Here is a 6,000-nt window from a genome sequence, read left to right on the forward strand (position 1 = left end):
TTTATGTTGCTATTAACTTTTGCACCTGTATCTTTCGCTTAAGGAAGGTGAACGTGAAAGAAGGATGCTGAAGGCAGAATCATTTAAATATAAGACTGCATGTCATCAAAGGGGAATAACTTTTTCATTTTATTCAGAACAGGATATAGCCTCGGATATAAAATTCAGAGAGAGAAATGATGACTGAAAAATGACATTGTCAAGCTGCCAACAGCTGCTTCATTTCATTGCTATGCTGGGGCACCTTGGTATTCTCCGTGTCCCCATCCCAGCTGCTGCTGATTTGTTGTTTGGTTGCAGGAGGTGACTCTGAAGGTAAGTGGAGCAGGTAGTCACACAGGAAACAGAGAAAACCATCCTTCCTCTAAACACCGTGTGGGTGTGGGTTACCATAGCAAGGAAATCCCATGAAAGGGTGTCCCAGTGTTGGTATAGTACGAAGGAGGGCCCTTGAAGGGAAGTGCTTGTCTTGGCTGACCTCCTGGGTTGTGTGCCGGCCCCACCTCGCTGTAATGAGAGGGTTGGTGGAAAGCACAGGTTTGCTGCAGGCACCCGTCATCCCTGAACTCCTTAATTTACCTTTCCAGCGAGGGAAGGAGAGGCAGAGAGTGGAGAGGAATAGCGATGGTTTCTTCGAACAGGCACTGACCGAGCAACAGAGGACTTTGGGGAAAAAGGGGAAAACAAGGGAACTCCACCCTTTTACCGCAGAAACGTCTCAACCACATCCCAAACGCTGGCTAGCTGCAGAGTCCTTCCTCGCATTGAGAAGCAGGCCGGAAAGGGAGCCAGGAGAAGTGGGATGTTCAGGGACTCAGAGATATTTTTAAACGTGCTGGAGGTCTGGTTGCATAGTTTTGGCCTGGCTTTGTTGGCACAAGGCCCTTTCTTCCCTGGTTTTGATAGATCACACTTGCTGAGGAGGCCCTCCTCATGTGTCAAGATGAAATTTTCTGGCTGACGAGATAGCTCTGGGGACGAGTAACCAGACCCAGCAGCTTTTCTAACTGCGCATATTTTGAAGCCTGTTTGGTTGAGGAAACCTTCCTCAGACGTGCTGCTCCATGCACAAAAGCAGGACTGTCAAGGAGGACCTGCTGTGAGCTTTCAGACAATGTCACAGGTTTGACTGAAGGACGTCAGGCCAAGACAGCCTTTGCTTCCCACACAGCTTCTCAGCCGGAGTCTCAGTTCCCCGTGCAGGAGACAGACCACCACCACGCATGTTCGACAGACCCTCTGTCCTTACAGAGGTATGCATCAGGGCCTCTTACTGGCTTAGTGGTCAGGGAAGAGGACCACAGGAGGTGCTGAGGAACACCAATCCAATAAGGGACATGAGCCCCTTATGTTGTATGAGCCCCCAAAAATGTTGTTTGCACACTCAGCGTATGTGGAGGATGGACAGGGAAAGGATTGCGGCTGTGTGCAGGGAGGGAGCTTGGGTGCCTTACACCTTTCAGAGGTGTAAAGTATCGTTGCTAAACAAGAAGGTCAAAAAGAGGTGATGAAATCCTCCCAGTTAGGCTGTGGAGGGAGCATACACCTGTGCTGGCTCTGCACCCGGTATATCTGGTCACTCTGCTGATCCACCAGCAGATGATGATGAGCGGGAACTGCAGTGGCCCAACCACTTCCCCACGCAAGAGAGGGCTGAGCTGATCCCAGCCCATGTCACGCTGTGGTGATGTGGTATGTTGCGGTGATGTGGGACATCCTGTGACACAACTTGTGACAAAGCCGAGGAAGATTCAAAGTGCTAGAGAAGAAAAGCCTTGGCGTGGTTTTTTTTGGCAGAAACAGGAAGGATGCTGGTGAGGCTATAAAGAGCCCAAGCGGCGTCCTTTCAGAAGCCTACACCTAACAAATGATGTATTTTCCTACACATGGTAAAGGCAAGATCTCATCTCTTATGCAATAGCTTTCATGGAAGAGGCATTTAGTTAGAGGGGAATCTCTTCACCTCTTGCTGAGAAGAAACCCCATCTGGGTGGGAAGAGACCTGCCATTTAACCACGAAGGTGATGAAAAGCAGCACACATCTGAGAAATCAAACACATGGAAAGCAGCGAGTTCAAACCTGGCCAGAGTAACCGTGCCACAGACCTTTCCTGAGGAAGGAAACACAGGACTTCCAACAAACACCCTTCATTAGGGGCTTCAGTGTTCAGCTCATCTGAAAGGGAGCACCTCCAGTGCTTCCAAACTAAGCCGCTCGAATGAATCAGCTGCTCTTGTGGGTTTTGTCGCGTGCAGGCGGGTCCTTGATCCAAATGCTGATCACGACTTCTGTGCTCCGCAGACGAGCACTGCTGGAGCTGCAGTCCTAAGCTAAAGGCTCCTCAGCTTTTACTCTGTACTGATTTTCGTTTTGAAGCAACTTAAACGGGCCAAGAGGGAACAAAGAAATAATATCGCCTCCGTTGCTGATAAGTTAACTTTTTCTCTGTGGACCTCAATGAATTGCTTCTTTTATTAATGGTGTGAGCAGGTAGATTTAATTTTTGAACAAAATCGCCGTTAGTAGCCGTTTGTGGCACTTGAGCCTGCCTCCCTGGGCAAAGTCCCCCTTTAGAAATCTCTGTGTCCGCAGTAGCCAAAGCCCTTTAAACACGTCATTCATTGTCCTCTGAGGATAAATTAAAATCTACCCTAAGACTGTTGCTGAGACGGCTGCGGCAGGAATGGCACGTAGGGGCCTCCACACTCGACACTGGAGGCATCTGCGGGATTTGGGATACAGTTTGACATCTAGTGGTAATGTTTGGTATAAGCTCACACTAGACAGTGCAAGGGTCACAGTCCTGGATCGGACAAGCTGAGAAAGGATCCCCCCCATCAGCCGAGGACACACTTGTATGCTGCGTGTACATACCTCGGTATTACGCATCTTCTATCCTGCACTGACATTTGATTAAGGGAGAAAAACAGCTAAGAGGTAGGCGCAGGTCATATTTCACCCAGAAAAGCAGCATCTTTTGAGATGTTTGTTTTGATCTCCTTGCTTGTGATCTCTTGGATCATTATGCACGCTTTTACCATGCTAATGAAGCAATAGCAGGAGGGTCTTAACCCAAGTAAAGCCACAGAAGGTGTCAAAAAGTTAATTTCGAAGTCTGATAGGAGGCCGAGGTTAAAGAAATTTGAGGTATTTCAGCTTCAGGTTTGATTGGTGCCAGTTACGATTGCAACCAGGAGAGTCTTGTGGAGCTGATGTGCTGCTAGGAACTGGATAATGAATGCACAGATAGAGCCGCCTTTATTAAAAGAAAATGTAGGGAAGAGCAAAATGATTCAGGTGACGTGAGCTGCAACCCAACCTATCAATTCTGGAACGTTACAAAGAGATAGAAATCTTCCTTATTTTTGTTCTTCGCCGCATTTCTTACAATCAGAATGGGAAAGTATCATTATCCCTTCAGAAAGATGGTTTTAGCCCAACCTACACTCAAAATCTCATAGGGAAATCACATGCTCTCAAAAAATTTGGCCGGTTTCTACATCTAAGAAACTCAGCTTGGACTGCAAGGATGAGCAGCTCCTCTGAACTTGCAAGATCCGCTTCTTACCTCTAAAATCAACCTGTGCAGTGGTCAAGCAGTTGCTCTACCTGCCTGGAAACAACGGATTAAGCAAGTAGACAGAGATTAGTAACGTTTTATCAGGGATGAATTTGGCCCACCATGTACAGCTGCCAAAAAGAAAAGAATAAATGTTAATTAGAAATTATATTAAGAGTTTTGGAGCATTTAAGGCAATTGTTTTCTTTCTATTTATCTTTAGAGAGAGAAAATAAAAATAACGCTTAGATCAGAATACTGATTATGAGTTAGAGCTAATGAAATCACATACCCTGTCCTCCAGATTTAGAAGAGTAGAGAGACTCATTCCTCCTCCCTGTCTGGGAAGTAAAAAAAAGGCAGGGAGTAGCGCTCCATACCATCATTACGCGAACCCTGTGTGCTACAATGCAAACCACATTTGAAGTCCGCTCTCTGGTCCAGTAAAATGACGTTTGCTCCCTGGGGAGCAATTTCTCAGTCTCTGGAGTGTGTTGAAGCGTGCAGGTTTAACTCCCCCCAGGATATATCTCAGGTGGTCACCTGAAAATTGCCTTTTCAGCCTTTTTCTGGCAGAAACAAAGCCAAGATTTGTGAGCGTCCAACAGATACACGTGGGGATGTTCAACTGAAAAGGCCAAAAGCTTTATCACTCTGCCTGTTTGGAAGTATTCCTCTGTTTAGTAAGTCAGGCAAAGGGCCTGGCTGGCTGAAGAGACAGGATGGGTTGGTTTCCCCGGGCAGGTGGATGGGAACCAGGCTTCTCCTCTGAGTAAGTCTCTAGGTTGTAGAAGCCTCCATGTGCAAGAGATGGAAACGAGTAAGAAGCATCAGTGAGAACTGGTTTGTCAAAAGGGAATTCTCTTATTTGCCTTGTTCTTGCTCTGCTCTGTCCCATGGCCTATCCACACACCGTAAACAGCCACAAGGTCCGAGTGTAAGAGTATCTCAGTCAAGGCTTCAGACTCTGTTCACAGCCACTCCAGAGCTGGGTGCTTCCTCAGACAGCCAGATGAGCTGGTACACTTTCCCTAATGAGACCCTTAAGTCTTAATTCCCTAAAAGTCTCGCATTTCACTCTCTTCTCTCTATCATCAGGTTTCTATCTTTCTTTTTTTTTGTTATTTTAACCTAAGTGCAGTCAAGAGCTCTTCAGGGCAGGAACTAGCTCTACCTGCCAGGAGGCTGCCACAAACGTGTGGCACAAGACAAACAATGTAGTAGTGTTGCCTCTAGAAGCCAGGCCCTACTGCAGAAAGAGGAGAAAATCTAGCAGTAACAGGAGATCCAAGGCAAAAGGATCCACATCCTGGCCAGTGGCAGCTCCAGTGTTTTCTAGCTGGTGAGAATCTTGAAAGAAAATTTTGTAGTAGGCACGTTTATGCATGTGGTTTAAAGAAGATAGAGGTTTAAAGGAAGAATGTCAGACAAGAACAGTGAAAGATTGTGCATAATCAAGATATTACTATCAAAGTGAGAGTATATAGGGATCTTTTGGGGTATGGAAGTGACAAACAGAAAAAATGGTCATCCCTTCATGAAAGACCTTGTAGCCTTCTCCTACTTGTTCTGTCTTTGCAATCAGCCTGCGTTGCTTCAAGTCCGTCTCCGAGACTAGGGACAGCCAGCAAAATTCCCACTGAGGACCACTGCACAGCAGCACAAACGCAGAAGAACTCTAAAATGTTTATGCATTATTTAGAAAGTGTAGAAATCTATAGGAAATCATTTTTTTTAAATAACACTTAAGTATTTTGGAGAGTGACAACCCAGATGAACCCAAAAAAGCCTGTGTAGGAGAAAGTTGTAAAGGTTAGTCCTTTACAAGGTCACAGCTATGTATTTTGTCTTCCAACATACAACAAAATGTTCTTGTCTTGTTAGTATTATCTTGATAATGATAATCAGTGCTGTTCTTGCTTTGTACCATATTGTTCCCTTGAACACCTGTTGCATTCTGCTACGACTGTACATTGCGTCAAAACAAAATGACAAAGAAAGATTTTAGTGAAATTTATTAAATACTGGTGGAGCTGGATGCTGCTGTCCCCAAGGTAGGAATTGTTCTAGTCTTTGTCTTCAAAACAGGAGGATAAAATAGGATTTTCATCCCTGCTTATAGAAGTTCTCCTTTCCCCTTTCTCCTCCTATCATGTCTCCTCTAACAGCCAGATCCTACAGTCCTCCATAGCTCGGAAGGTGAAATCCTGAATAATCAGGTTTCTGCTGTCCAGATAGGGGATCCTGGTCCTGGTGTTCTACACTGCAGGTCTCTCAGCTTTACAGGCATGCTGGATGGCCTGCACAATATCAGCTCGCTACGCTGTTGTTCCTCCACTGACCTCTTACATCCTCCTAAAAAGCGCAATAAAACGAACCTCAGCTCATTTGGAAATGAGAAACGGCTGAAAGAAGCCATGAGTCGCAGTGTATCAGCAGC

This window comes from Tauraco erythrolophus, chromosome 1 (genome assembly GCF_009769465.1).
Source record: "Tauraco erythrolophus isolate bTauEry1 chromosome 1, bTauEry1.pri, whole genome shotgun sequence".
Classification (NCBI taxonomy): domain Eukaryota; kingdom Metazoa; phylum Chordata; class Aves; order Musophagiformes; family Musophagidae; genus Tauraco; species Tauraco erythrolophus.